This window comes from Pan paniscus, chromosome 15 (assembly GCF_029289425.2).
Source record: "Pan paniscus chromosome 15, NHGRI_mPanPan1-v2.0_pri, whole genome shotgun sequence".
NCBI classification, from domain to species: Eukaryota; Metazoa; Chordata; class Mammalia; order Primates; family Hominidae; genus Pan; species Pan paniscus.
In genome coordinates, this window is record NC_073264.2 from 68,285,755 (window position 1) to 68,301,695 (window position 15,941).

Genomic DNA, 15,941 nt, shown 5'->3' on the forward strand with positions numbered 1-15,941 from the left:
AATACAGATGAGAAGGAAGGAGAACCTGCAGTTGGTCTGGTCTTTCCAGTCATAGCTGGAGAATAGCAAGCAAATTTAGAGGAAGGGTATTAATGACTTAGAAAAAAAAATTCTTATTTTAGATGCCATAAAATCCAATTTCAAACATCTACAGTTCTTTGAAATGGAGAAAAAAATAAGCAATGAAACAAAAAATTACAGATGAGCGCCTCGAAATTTTTAACCGTGTTAGAAAGGAAATGAGAAATGGCAAAAAATATCTGTGCTGACCATAGAAAACACAATAGGTAAAATATACTCTATTTACAATGGATCCTTTAATAAAAACTTAGGGGCACTTTTCAAATGGTGGTAACAGGAAGATGTTAAATATACTGTAAAATGTGCTCAGGAAAGCAAACTACAAAAATTGGCCTACTAGTAAACAAAATGTCAAGGGATGGTAAATAAAGGCAAAATAGTAAACAAATATTTGATACTGATATGTAATATTTTCATTCATATTTACAGTTGAAGAAGATAAGGTTAATAGAGGTCAAATGAAAGAGTATGCAAATAATCCTTTTATGTACATTCATTCAAGAAATATTTGTTAAGCATCTATTATGTGCTTGGGTACAAAGTATATCATGCTACTATTTACAAACATGAATAGGGCAGAGCACCTGACCTTACACTTCATTAGGGAAATAACAAAAATGCAAGCAAATAACCACGATATTTAATATATTTGATAATATATAGTAGAGTGTATAGAATGTGATAAATGCCATAATACAGATTTTAAGGGTTGGAAGAATTCAGATGAGATTTCAAGGAGTAAGATGGCATGTGAGTGGGTCTTTTTTTTTTTTTTGTAGAGGCACAGTCTTGCTCTACTGCTTCAGGATAGAGTGCAGTAGCATGGTCCTAGTGCACTACAGCCTCGAACTCCTGGCCTCAAGTGATCCTCCTGCATCAGACTCCGAAAGTGCTGGAATTAGAGTTGTGAGACACCATGCCCAGCTGATGCTATTGGGTCTTGAAGGAAGGTAGAATTTTGAAGATGATAGCACAGGAAAAAGAGTATTCCAAAAACAGAGAATGACAGGTAATTAATGATAATTATTTTATTATAGGATAATTTCTATACCTGTAATATAAGAAGAACAACAATTATAGGGGTGTCGTGGAAATTAAACATATGAAATGTGCTGAGAGCAGTGCTTGTCGTGTATTAAGCTCCACAAAGGTAGAGATTTTTGTTTATTTTGTTCACTCCAGTTATCCCCAAATTCCTAGAAGAGTCTGGCATATGTGCATATATGCAAGCATCAGTAAATATTTGCTCAATAAAACACATTATGTAGAACTTACTGTAGGCCAGGCATTGTCCTAAACACTTTACATATGTTTAATTTTCACAACCCTATAAGCATTGTTTTTCCTGTATTATAGATGAGGATACTGAGGCACAGAGATTAAGAAACTTGTCCATGGTCACATAGATAGTAGGAGAGAGAGCAAGGATTCAAGTTTAGCAATCTGACTCTACAGTCTATACTCTTTTATTATTTTTATTTTTATTTATTTTTTTTTTTTTTGAGGTGGAGTCTTGCTCTTGTCACCCAGGCTGGAGTGCAGTGGCGCGATCTCAGCTCACTACAATCTCCACCTCCCGGGTTCAAGCAATTCTCCTGCCTCCGCCTCCCAAGTAGCTAGGATTACAGGCATGCACCGCCAGGCCCAGCTAATTTTTCTATTTTTAGTGTAGATGGGGTTTCACCATTTTGACCAGGCTGGTCTCAAACTCCTGACCTCAGGTGCCCCACATCTATTCTGTTTTTCTTTTCTTTTTTTTTTTTTATAGGGTTTCACTCTGTCGCCCAGGCTGGAGTGCAGTGGCATGATCTCAACTCACTGCAGCCTTGACCTCCCTGGGCTCAAGTGATCCTTCCATCTCAGCCTTCTGAGTAGCTGGGACTACCCATCACACCTGGCTTAATTTTTTTATATTTTGCAGAGATAGGCTGGTCTTGAACGCCTGGGCTCAAGTGATCCGCCCATCTCAGCCTCCCACAGTGCTGGAGTTACAGGCATGAGCCACCACACTCAGCCTACAGTCTATCTTCTTTAAGTTACAGAAACAAAATAGGTATAAGATGTTTGTAAGACTGAAAAAGTACTGATTTAAGGCCCAAAAGTTATTAAAGTTATTAAAGTTAATTTGGTATTAAAGTTCTTAAATGCCAAATTAAGAGTCTAGATTTATTCTAGAGACAATAAAACCATTAGAGATTCTTGATCAGGGACGTATCATGATCAGAGATATCCTTTTAGGGAAAACGCTTTGGCAGTCTTGAGGCAGATAAACTAGAATGGAAAGAAACAAGTGAGAGACACCAGTTAAGTTATAGCAATTGTGCAGGTGAGGGGGTAGAGGTGATGGTGATGGTGATGGGAACGTCCGAACAGATGGATACGTCTCTGGAGAGAAAAGAATGGAAAGAATTTTATGTCTGATTTCAAGTTTTGGAAAGAAAGTTATAGAAGGGAGAGATGATTCAAAGTCTCCCCTCTTGGCTGACTGAGAAAATGTTAAACGTTAATAAAAAGAAGGAAAAAAATGAGTTTTATGGAGGAGTTGAGTTTGGGCATGTGTTTGAGATGCCAGGAGTGCTAAGATAGACATGTCCCATTGGCATTTGAAAGTACAGGTTAGGGGTTCACAGAAGAGTTACTGACTGGATACAGCTTTGGGAACCATTCACATAAAGGTGGCATCTGAAATGCAAGGGTGGATGGAAAAGATTATCAAGAAAAGGCTTGCCAAGAGAAGAGGACAGGCCTTCGGGTGTTGGAGGAAAAAGCCATGAATGGCATGAGGGGAAAAACAGTTTGTAGAAGAGAAGAGAAGGGAGTGCAGGGTCCCACAAATCAAGGAGGAGAGTCTCAAGAAGGATCAACTGTAAATGCAAAGGAAATACCAAGAAGGATGAAGGCTCAAAAAGCCTTATTGGTTAGGCAATTATTTGTGAACTCTTAAGAGTGCAATTTTAGTAGTGGGTTAAGAGCAAAAGCCAGATTACAAAATAGAAACTGTGAACATGAATTCTTCAGAATTTGTGTGTGAAAAAAGAAAGACACAAAATAGTAGCATGAACTGATAACAAAGTAGAGGGAAGATTTGTTTGTGGGTTTTGAAAAAGAAACAACAGTGGTGGGCATGTTAACAATGCAAGAGTAGTATCCTAAAAGGAGAAAGAAGAGGAAAGAAGGGCTGGATTTAAGGACCCTGGTGGCCCAATGCGGCTGGGAAAGAAAAGGGACATTTTTCCTTCTGAGTTAGAAAAGGGAGAAGATATGAACACACTTGAAAACAAGGAAAATGTCCTTTAAATGTTAAAGTTCAACAAAATATTTCTACTTGGCACGGTGGACATCAATTTCATCTAATCTATTTGCATTTATTTGACAAATTATATAAGAAGCATGTTACAAGTCTTTTTTGTCAGTAGTTGATACTTACATAAAAGGCTATAGAAGATGTTTTCAAGTTTTCATTTATAGCTGTGTAAAAAAGTTAAGCAGTTCCTTTTTAACCAGATTTTTTGGTTCTATGTTTTGGTTGTTTCAAATCATATCAGAATGAAAAAAATAACATAAGCAGGTGATATTTATCAAGTAAATGCTTGGTGATGTTGCATGTTACAGCAGGTGGATTCTTTTGGATGGCTTTCATATTTAAAATTATTTGCTAATCAACAAAATTTTGTAGATCTAACCTGTTAGCAATTCTTGATCTTCATGAAACCCCAACAATGTAAGTAATTATCATTCCCAATTATAGAAAGTGGGGTAAGGGGTTATGTAAGTACAGTATTCAAAGTAAATAAACTGTATGTCTTGTATTCCAATGATGATGGGTCTACATTAAATAATGCATTGCATTCTGACATGTTTATAAGAAGCGTTATGCTTGACTCTCTGTGTTATGTTGTTACAGAATTCATCAATAACTTGGCCTAGAACCAAAAAGTTAAAGACTTGCTCAATCCTGTCCATTTCGTATGGCCAGCTACCAGTATTTCTCCTGCAGTCTTTTGAAATAATTCATTTTATTTAACAAGCATTTCTTAAACTCCTACAGTATGCCAGGCTCCATGTTAGGCACCGAGAATACAATGATGAATGAGAGTCTCAGATATCTAAGTGAAGGAGAGAGATTATGAGAAAGGAAAACAATTTAAATGCAGGTTAGGAAAAGTATATGAAGAACATTCAGTGACGTGTTAGACAGTGACTGGGTGGATGCCTAAATCAGATTCAGTGGTTGTGTCAGGATCCAGCCATTTAAAAAGAGGCAGAAATCACACTAAGTATTTCAACAGAGAGACTTCAATGCAGGAATATGTTAAATAGGTGTTGGAGGCCTAGAAAAAAAGCACAGAGGAAACACAGATATCAGAGACAACTAGAGGAAGCAACTACCACAACTAGGGCTGGGGAGTTGGGAGGGATAGGTTAGGGGAATCACAGCTTAGAAGCTCAGAGGTCAGACCCGATGGAGCCAGGACTCAGCCCTCTGACGAGAGGGCGCTGCCCAGTTGCTGATTCTGAGAATGTCAAAAACAAAAAACAACCAAAATGCAGGCTAGAACCAGTTGCTGTTGCCCGGGTGACACTGACAGAAACAGCAGGTCAACTAGAGGGAACACAAGTCTCTTCTTCCCTCCTATTTTCCAACCTCATCTGGTCTAATGCAACCTATTATTGAACCCAACAGCCAGCTGGAGAGAGAAATGTAGTTTGCAGAGCTCCAGCAATTCAATGCAGAGTATGCCGTGGTGCATTTGCAGCCGAGACAATCAATGACCAAGTGATTGAGAAACAGCTCTCTAAACAGGTGCGTCTGAGCTGGGTTCTGAAAAACGAAAATAAGCCCACATGTGAAGAGCTAGGAGATGAGCATTTCAGACAGGAAACGGCTTAAAGAATGCAATGTCAGGAAGGAGGCAGAAATATGATGAGGGAGGGGTGTAAGTTGTCTGAAATATAGTTGGAAAGAACTGAAGCCAGGATGGAGCCAGATCGTGCTCACAAATATACAGGCTCTTGAGGTTAATGCTAAGTATATACACACACCTTATGATACATGACACATATGCTAAAAGCATTAGGAAGGTACTGAAAATTTAAAAAATAAAAAAATCATTTACTAAACAGTTGAATACAAGGCACCATGCTAACCAAGGGTTCCTGCAAACAAGCACCTCATTCTTTCTGCCTCCTACACTTGTTCCTCTGCCTGTAGTTTATTTCCTAGTTAATGGCACCATCATTCACCCAGCTTCCCAAACCTCTGAGTCACCTTTTCCCTCCCCACGTCCAGTGAGTCACCAAATTTTGTGGACTCTACTGATAGTTCCCAAGTTAACTCCCTCCTTTCCATTGACACTGCCACTGCCACTACCATGGCTTCTGCATCTCCAGAATTGCCCTTCCCAAATCTATCCTTCACTCTGCTCTCAGAACATAAATCTCTCCATGTAACACTCTTTATTAGAGCTACTGGAGCAGATGAAGTCCCAGCACCTAGTTATGGCTTTCAAAGCCCTCCATCATCTAGGCCCTTCTTCCGTGAACTTCATTTTTTTTCAACCCTTCAACTTTATGTAACACCAGACCATTTGTAGTTACCCCTCAAACCCTGTCATTTTATGCCTCTGTGCCTTTGCTCAGGCTGACTAATCTTTCAGGATTTAGCTTGGATATTAGCTCCTCCATGAAACCGTCCCTAAATCCTCCAATTGGACTAAGTACCCTTCATCTGTGCTCCTAGAATCCCCTGTCACCCCTCTATCTTATCACTACATAACACTGAAATAATCTGTTTACATGACCCCTTCTCCACTTGATGGTAAACTTCTTGAGTGCAGAGACTGTTCACCTTTGTGGTCCAGCATGGCATGGTGCCCAGGAAATAGTAAGTACTCATTACTGAGCTGACCAAAAGAATGTACCTTGCATTGCACTCACCAGGGACTGAATGTGGCAGGAAAGCTTCATATCCCAAGCTTAGGACATGTAGCTGAGAAGATCCCATGCAGGCGTGAATAGGCAGGCCCATCTCATGAGGGACAAAGAGGGCTAATTGCTCACGCACCTCACTTTGAGAAAGTGCCACAAATTCAGACTTAGAATCTCCAAATGAAGTTATACATACAGTTTTATATTTTGTGCATCTTTAAAAGCATTTTAAAGACGCTTTTGAAGGTAAATATTTTAAATATACCATTATTGTTATTTCCTTCTTTTGGTATTTCTTCTCTTTTTAATGTATCAGTAGCCTCAAAAAATGGACGTGAGATAATACCAAAGTTTAATCAAGGTACCGCAGAATTAAATTGATATCATCAACAGTTAAGAGATGAGATCAAATCTATGCAAAAATATTTTCTGGCCCTTGGGCAGGAAGAACAGGAACATGGCAAGTTGTGATCATGCAATAAGTATGCTCAATGAAGAAATCTTACTCAGTGGGACTATAGGTATGACCAGAGGAAGAATTTGTCCATCCAAAAGATGGCACTCAGCATAGAATAGGGGAAACAGAGCATCTGAGACAATAACAGGGGAACCACTCGGACAAGTGTAGAAAGAGACTCAGCCAATCAAGTGCATTGAACCACCACCAGAGCCTAATATCATTAAATATTCATGCTATACAGTCCTCGGCTCAGTTTCTTTTCCTTCCTTCCTTCCTTCCTTCCTTCCTTCTTCCTTTCTTTTTCTTTTTCTTTCTTTCTTTTCTTTTTCTTTCTTTTTCTTTCTTTCAATAGAAATGGGGTATCACTGTGTTGCCCAGGTTGGTCTCAAACTCTTGGGCTCAAACAATCCTCCTGCCTTGCTCTCCCAAAGTGCTGGGATTGCAGGCATGAGCCACTGCGCCCGGCCTCAGCTCTGTTTCTAAGCAGTTTCCCTCTAAAAATGCTATATTCTTTTAACGCTTTTCTTCACAGAGGCTCAAAGTGCCTTAAATATGTTTAAGTCTCTGAAACTTGGGATATAGGGAAAGTGAATAATAAATTATCAATTGTATGATCAATGATGTAAAGTCTGATATTTTTCCCATGGTTATACTATTGCTCAATTGACTTTTCTCTCCAAGAAATCCTCTGAAAACTTCACACCACCACCTGAATGCCCACTCCTGAGCGGTCCGGTCAGGGCTCCATGGGAATGCTGACCACACTTCCTCTCAGGGGCAGACCTGCACGGCTGCTCCTCCCCAGTGCCGTTCTTCTCTTACTGCAGAGACTATGTCAGCACGTTATGATTATGATGCAGCAGCAACAGAACAATGCCCAGAGCAGCCTGGCCTGTGCTTCTTTTACTAAGTGGTTAGTTGCCTGCTGAGTAGACATAAACACCTGCTAAAGAAATGTGAAAAGAGTGGAAACGTGCTATTTGGAGGTTATTTTCCTAGTCGACATCCAGGAGATCTCCAGAGATCTATTTCAGCCCCACCTGTTGGTAAGTGACTGTCTCATTACTGCAACTTGGGTTTGAAACTGAAGGAGAAGGAAATGAATAGTTCAATTAATTCTGGTAATTCGAGGGCAGAATGTCTATTTTTTTCCATCTTCCTCTTCTCCTTCTAGTTTCATTTCTTCTACCTCAACCAGAACAAGCTGAAAAGCCGAGAGACTTAACACCTGGTGACTGCTTTTCTTTTTCTTAGAAATAATTTCATTGAGAGTTTGAGTTTGAAATGAAAGCATGTTTTCTGGATTTTTTTTAATTTTTTTTTTTTTTTTTTTTTTTTTTTTGAGACAGAGTCTCGCTTTTTCACCCAGGCTGGAGTGCAATGGCACGATCTTGGCTCACCACAACCTCTGCCTCCTGGGTTCAAGTGATTCTCCTGCCTCAGCCTCCCGAGTAGCTGGGATTACAAGTGTGTGCCATCACGCCCAGCTAATTTTGTATTTTTTTTTTTAAGTAGAGACAGGGTTATAGGCATCGCCCATCATGCCCAGATATTTTTTTTTTTTTTTGTATTTTTGTAGAGACAGGGTTTCACATGTTGGCCAGGCTGGTCTTTAACTCCTGATCTCAGGTGATCTACCTGCCTCAGCCTCCCAAAATGCTGGGATTACAGGCGTGAGCCACTGTGCCCAGCCTTTTGTTCTTTTCTTTTTTTTTTTTTTTTTTTTTTTTGAGACACAGTTTCACTCTGTTGCCCAGGCTGGAGTGCAGTGGCACGATCTCGACCCACTGCAACCTCCACCTCCCAGGTTCAAGCCATTCTCGTGCCTCAGCCTCCCAAGTAGCTGGGACTACAGGCACACACCACCATGCCTGGCTAATTTTTGTAATATTAGTAGAGACAGGGTTTCGCCATGTTGGCCAGGCTGGTCTCGAACTCCTGACCTCAAGAGATCCACCTGCCTTGGCCTCCCAAAGTTCTGGGATTACAGGCGTGAGCCGTTGTGCCCGGCCTGTTTTGAAATTTTGATTTTTCAGACTGTTATCCCAATTTTTTCTTCCATAAGAAAAAATTCTCAAAGACTGAGAATTGAGTAAATTTTGGGGGAAACAGCCCTTTTTAATTACTCAAATATTTCAAAGATTCAGAACACAAGGCTTTCTCTTCAAAGCTGAAAGGTTGGGCATGGGGATATCATTTTCAAGAGATAGAAGCCACAACAGTTAGACTCCTGCAAAGGTGCAACCAGAACTGCAACCTAGAATTGTGCTGGACCTAGCCTAAAAATATGTTTATTAGTATAGTAAGAATCTTGGGAAAAATCACCCAGGTAAATGCCACACTTCAAAGTGCTGGGAATAATTAACCTCAAAGCTCCAAGGAGCACAGAGAACAGCTTTAATGAGTGACAGGTAAATGCTGTCATTTAAGAGCTATCATGTAGCCAGGTGCAGTGGCTCATGCCTGTAATCCCAGCACTTTGGGAGGCTGAGGCAGGTGGATCACCTGAGGTCAGGAGTTCGAGACCAGCCTGGCCAACATGGCAAAACTTTGTCTCTACTAAAAATACAAAAATTTGCCAGGCATGGTGGCGGGCGCCTCTAATCCCAGCTACTCAGGAGGCTGAAGCATGAGAATCACTTGAACCCAGGAGGTAGAGGTTGCAGTGAGCCAAGATCACACCACTGCACTCCAGCCTGGGTGATGGAGCGAGACTCCGTCTCAAAAAAAAAACAGCCATCATGTAATTACAGACAAATAACACAGTTAAAAGACCCAGAATCCAGGTAGTTGGTTTCACGATAGAAATCTTTCAACTTTGCCAGAGGTTTGAAACTTTTTATAATAAAATATTGGAGGGAAAAGACCACATGGTAATGGTCAACAGGAAACATTTGTAGAGGACATTTTAGGGGCATGTACAGACATCCCTCTGAATTAGGCAGTCAGAAAAGCCAACCAAGACAGTGCAACACTGGCTTTTCAGATTCCCACTCTCTCCCCTTCCCAATGGCCATGAACACTCAAGCTGTCACATTTCCAAAAATTTCCAGATGACTGCATTTATCACCAGGAAAATAAAGGCACCCCACCCCTACCACAGGGTGAACAATCCCATATCCGTATCTAAGAATAGTAGTTCTCAGCCCTAATGGAGCCTTGATCATCCTTGAAACAGTATACACAGATAGGGAAGCCCTGACGACACCATGGAACATCTAGAGAGCAGCTGAAGTGGCTCCCTCTTGAAACACATACAGCACATTGCTTGGTTTTCCTACAGAAGAACTAGCGTTGGTTTCCGATCTGTAATCGGATTTAATAAGGAATCTCTCTTTTCTTTTACTAAAAGTAGCCAACTACACTTTGTCAAATGAAAACTATACTGTAATTCTGCAGAAAAGTACAACCTAATGTAGCTGTCTGCTGAATGAATCACCATTCAGTTGGAACTTGAAAAACAAGAGAAAGGATTGAGAGGGAGAAAAAGTACTGGTTAAAAGAAGTAACAAAGACCGCAAGGGATCAGCTAGTGATAGAACGAGCTCATCCATCTCAAATAAAACTCCATTCTTTGTGCCATCCTTGCTCTGCAGCGCAGCGAAAGTCCTTCCCTGCAACATAGCTCTGCATCCTGCCTGCTTAATTAGATGAATAGGACATTGAATGGGCCTAGCAAAAGGCAAACATTGTTGGAAAAATATAAGCTATGATTGTGAAGATTAATACACAATCGTGATAGAATAACTTGTGACAAAAGATTCCATGTGTCTGTGCCATGGAGCTAGCTCTGTGTTTCCATGATAGCCCATAACAACCCTGCTTTAATTCTCACTTTCATTCAACAAGTAGTTTTGTTTGTTTCTTTCTTTTTTTTCCCTACCTAACACCTTGAACAATCAACATGTATTTTTGAGTCACCAAAGTTAATTATGATATCTTAGTAAGGTGATTGGATCAGAGGGTGGGGTCTGAACTGATTCCCAGGCTCGATTGCCTGTCTCTACTGTGCCCGCACACTGAGAAGGCAAAGCAGAGTGCAAGGAACTTATCAGGAGAGAACCCAGAAACCATCTGTTTCTTTTTAAATAAAATCATTTCTTAAGCATCAGTTTAACCACTGGCCACAATTATTTTGCCACTCTTTACAAGACATTGTCATGTTCCAAATAGCTTGACACCATGATTGATAGCTGCTGTTTTAAAAAAAAATTTAATGTTATGGGGATATATTAATATATATTACATATATTTTAACATATATTACATATATATGTATGTGTGTGTATATATAGATATAGATATCTATATGTACAGATCTATATATCTATATATAGATATAGATATATATAGATATATATCTAGATATCGATATCTAGATATATATAGATATATAGATATATATCTAGATATCGATATCTAGATATATATAGATATATAGATATATATCTAGATATCGATATCTAGATATATATCTATATATTGATATATAGATATATAGAGATAGATATATATGTATATATAGATATCTAGATAAATATCTCTATATATCTATATATCGATATCTAGATATAGATCTATCTCTATATATCTATATATATTGATATCTAGATATAGATATATCTCTATATATCTATATATATCCATATATCTATCTATATCTCTATATATCTCTATATCGATATCTATCTATATATCTCTATATCGATATCTATCTATATATCTCTATATCGATATCTATCTATATATCTCTATATCGATATCTATCTATATATCTCTATATCGATATCTATATAGATATAATATATCTATATATCTAGATGTATCTAGATATATATATCTATATATCTATATTTATATCTATATATCTAGATACAGATATCTATATATCTATATATCTAGATATAGATATCTATATATCTAGATATCCATATATATCTATATCTAGATATATATAGATATAGATCTATAGAAATATATATCTATATATAGATCTATAGAAATATATATCTATATATAGATCTATAGAAATATATATCTATATATAGATCTATATATATAGATCTATATCTATATATATAGATATAGATATCTAGATATAGATATAGATATAGATATAGGTATCTAGATATAGATATAGATCTAGATATAGATATAGGTATCTATATCTAGATATAGATATAGGTATCTATATCTAGATATAGATATAGGTATCTATATCTAGATATAGATATAGGTATCTATATCTAGATATAGATATAGGTATCTATATCTAGATATAGATATAGGTATCTATATCTAGATATAGATATAGGTATCTATATCTAGATATAGATATAGGTATCTATATCTAGATATAGATATAGGTATCTATATCTAGATATAGATATAGGTATCTATATCTAGATATAGATATAGGTATCTATATCTAGATATAGATATAGGTATCTATATCTAGATATAGATATAGGTATCTATATCTAGATATAGATATAGGTATCTATATCTAGATATAGATATAGGTATCTATATCTAGATATAGATATATATCTATAGATATATAGATAGAAATATATCTATCTATATAGATATAGATATATAGAAATTAAGTAGGCCAAGCACAGTGGCTCATGCCTATAATCCCAGCACTTTGGGAGGCCAAAGCGGGTGGATCACTTGAGCCCAGGAGTTTGAGACCAGCCTGGGCAACACAGGAAGACCCAATTTCTACAAAAAAAAAAAAAAATTAGCTGGGTATGGTAGCGTGTACCTGTAATACCAACTATTCAGGAGGCTGAGGTGGGAGGATCACTTGGGCTGGGGAGGTTGAGGCTGCAGTGAGCAATGATCACACCACTGCACTCCAGCCTGTGTGACAGAGCAAGACCCTCTGTCTCAAAAAAAAAACAAAAAAAAAAAACAAAACAAAAAACAAACAAAAAAACAGAAAGAAAGAAATTAAGTGAAAAATCTATTTGTAAAACTGGAAAGACATATACCAAAACTTGAATACTGTCTCCAGATATTCATAGTGAACCTAAGGCTAGGCACAGTGACTCACACCTATAATCCTAGCACTTTGGGAGGCCGAGGTGGGCAGATTGCTTGAGCTCAGGAGTTCGAGACCAGCCTGGGCAACATGGTGAAATCCTGTCTCTACAAAAAAATACATCAATTAGCCAGGTGTGATGGCACAGGCCTGTGGTCCCAACTACTCAGGAGGCTGAGGTGGGAGGATCACTTGAGCTCAGGAAGTCAAGGCTGCAGTGAGCCAAGATCACTCCATTGCACTCCAGCCTGGGTGACAGAGCAAGACCCTGTAGAAAAAAAAAAAAAACAGTGAACCTAGTAAATAGTTAATGTACTTTACCATTGGTAAAATATACGATGATGAGGGGTGTGTGTGTGTGTGTGTGTGTGTGTGTGTGTGTGTGTGTGCTGTGGCCAAAATGATGGCTTCACAGAACCATCCCTCTGTTTTAAGAGCCTAAACTATTTTTTCCCCCAAGACAGAGTTTTGCTCTGTCACACAGGCTAGAGTGCAGTGGCACAATCTTGGCTCACTGCAACCTCCGCCTCCCAGGTTCAAGAGATTCTCCTGCTTCAGTCTCCCAAGTAGCTGGGATTACAGGCATGCGCCACCACACCTGGTTAATTGTATTTTTAGTAGAGATGGGGTTTCACCATGTTGGTCAGGCTGGTCTCCAACTCCTGACCTGGTGATCCACCTCCCATGTTCAAGTGATTCTCCTGCCTCAGTCTCTCGAGTAGCTGGGATTACAGGCACCTGTCACCATGCCAGGCTAATTTTTATATTTTCAGTAGAGTCAGGGTTTCACAACGTTGGCCAGGCTGATCTTGAACTCCTGACCTAAGGTGATCTGCCCACCTTGGCCTCTTAAAGTGCTGGGATTATAGGCGTGAGCCACCGTGCCCCTCTCAGCCTCAAAGTGCTAAGATTACAGGTGTGAGCCACCACGCCCAAGCCTGGACTAATTAACTAGGATAATTGGAGATGTTGGTGGGGTGAGGGGTGTAGTGCACAGGTATCTCAAATCACAGTTACAACAAAACTAGGCAAAATTTAGCACACACTTCTCAGCTATACGCATAATCCAAAAGTGTAAAAATAATTCCAGAACAATTATTTAGAACATCACAGCAAAGTTGATAAAAGAGCCTGTTAACACTTTCTGCTCCTCAGCTAACCTCAACTTTGTTCAAAAAGGACGAGGGGCGAGACCCAGTCGTGGCTGCAAATATCCTCGAATTCCTTCCTTTCCTCTCATTTCCTCCTCCCTCTCTGTGTCCTGAATCCACAGCTACACCTTTTCCCTTGGGAGATCATCCACTCTTTGCTGTCTGGAAGGAGAATTCTCAGATGCAAGGGATTCTGGAGATCTCCTAAATGACAGCAGTGGAAAGGGCCTTTCGCTATCCCAGCAGCCATGTGGCATATCCTGATTAGCAAGTGTGAACCGTAGACACACCCTCCAGTATGCAGTATTTTCATTTTCTCAGAGTGAATTGTTTTTCCAAAATGTGCACTCTTTCACTTAACTCTGTATGAACAAGAGTTGACTACTGCATCTCCTCAAATCTAAGATACACCAATTATAAGATATATTATTATTTTATGTGCCACTAAGAAAGGAAACATGCTGCTAATTATAGAACTTAATGCTTTCTTTTTGGTTGTGTGTGTGTGTGTGTGTGTGTGTGTGTGTGTGTGTGTGTTTTGAGACAGAGTCTTGCTCTGTCGCCCAGGCTGGAGTGCAGTGGCACGATCTCAGCTCACTGCCATCTCCGCCTCCCGGGTTCAAGCAATTCTCCTGCCTCAGCCTCCCAAGTGGGCCTATATTGAGAGACCTCCTAGAGAGGCCTTTAGAAGTAGCTGAGACTACAGGTGCATGCCACCACACCTGGCTAATTTTTGTGTTTTTTAGTAGAGATGGGGTTTCGCCATGTTGTCCAGGCTGTTCTCGAACTCCTGACCTCAGGTGATCCACCCACCTTGGCCTCCTAAATAATGCTTTCTTATGGGAATTTTCCCACACAATATCTAGCTGTTGTTCCTGTGCCATCATCCTCTGTGCATTTCTTAAAGGGCTCCACTCTAGTCTTTAGGACCTTCTTCTAAGCCTCTGACAAGTTTCATACTGGAGCTTTCTTTTTCTTTTCTTTTCTTTTTCTTTTCTTTCTTTTTTTTTTTTTTTTTTTTTTTTTTGTTGGAGTTTTGCTCTTGTCGCCCAGCCTGCAGTGCAATGGCACAGTCTTGGCTCACTGCAACCTCCACCTCTCATGTTCAAGTGATTCTCCTGCCTCAGTCTCCCGAATAGCTGGGATTACAAGCACCTGTCACCACGCCAGGCTAATTTTTATATTTTCAGTAGAGACAGGATTTCACGATGTTGGCCAGGCCAGGCTGATCTTGAACTCCTGACCTAAGGTGATCTGCCCGCCTTGGCCTCTTAAAGTGCTGGGATTATAGGCGTGAGCTACTGCACCTGGCCAGGAGCTTTCTTAATCTTACTAGAAGATGTCAACAAAAGGTTTTCAGGTAATCGTAAGGAGCACACTTTAAACAGCAATTAAATGCAACCCAGGTAATACAGTCTGTACTGCTTCCTTTGCCACATTATCAAATATCCTCATTGGCCATAGGAGCTCAGGATTCCACTGTTTGGCAGTTTCAGGCCAATTATGAGCTATGGACTCATGACTCTGGTCCCACTCACCAAAAGACCACGGTGAGGATCATCAACAACAGCTCAGCTCAGACATAGACAGCAGCCTCGGACTCCGCTTCACCTACCCAGTATACTTAGAAGAACTCTAACTCTTTCTGAGGCCTTGACCTCACACTTGAAATAACAGTAAGGTTTAGAATTGAAATTAGTTTCTTTTGTATACAAATTAGCGCTTTTTTTTTTCTTTTTGAGACAGGCTCTCGCTCTGTTGCCCAGGCTGGAGTGCAGTGACAAGATCGTAGCTCACTGTAGCCTCAACCTCCCAGGCTCAGGTGATCCTCCCACCTCAACCTCCCAAGTAGCTGGAACTATAGGCATGCACCACCACACCTGGCTAATTTCTGTATTTTTTGTAGAGACAAGATCTTGCTATGTTGCCCAGGCTGTTCTCAAACTCCTGGGCTCAAGTAATCGGCCCATCTTGGCCTCCCAAAGTGCTGGGATTATAGGTGTGAGCCATTGTGCCTGGCCTGTATACATTTGATTTTCTTTTTGTTGTTTCTTTTACAAAAGATTTCATCATGAAAAGGAGGAAGCTCAAACTGAAGTGAGTTAAAAACTTCATCTCCTAGAGAGGACTGTGGCTCGGCCTGAGTTGAGGTGAGATTTGATGGTTCTTACAGATAAACCATGTGGGCTGCATGGCCACATCCTCTCCTGCCCTTTTCTCTTTTCCTTCCTTTCCCTCTTCCTTCTTCTACTTACTTTACTTTCCAAGATTT

The 15,941-nt window shown here is 39.7% G+C and overlaps 1 protein-coding gene across 18 annotated transcripts in view; it reads left to right on the top strand.

Moving 5' to 3' along the window:
- The first annotated feature begins 621 nt into the window (after window positions 1–621).
- Window positions 622–15,941, top strand: part of GARIN2 (golgi associated RAB2 interactor family member 2) — a 50,207-nt gene continuing 34,887 nt past the window's right edge. For 12 of the 18 annotated variants that reach the window (XR_008620904.1, XM_055097725.1, XM_055097712.1 and 9 more), the window contains exons 1-2: window positions 622–7,515; window positions 15,733–15,819. The gene's annotated coding sequence lies outside the window, so the exon portion shown is untranslated. Of the gene's footprint in view, window positions 7,516–12,020; window positions 15,820–15,941 lie in introns of those variants that run through there. The other 6 variants (XM_055097714.1, XM_055097711.1, XM_034937146.3 and 3 more) reach the window with 2 other exon arrangements.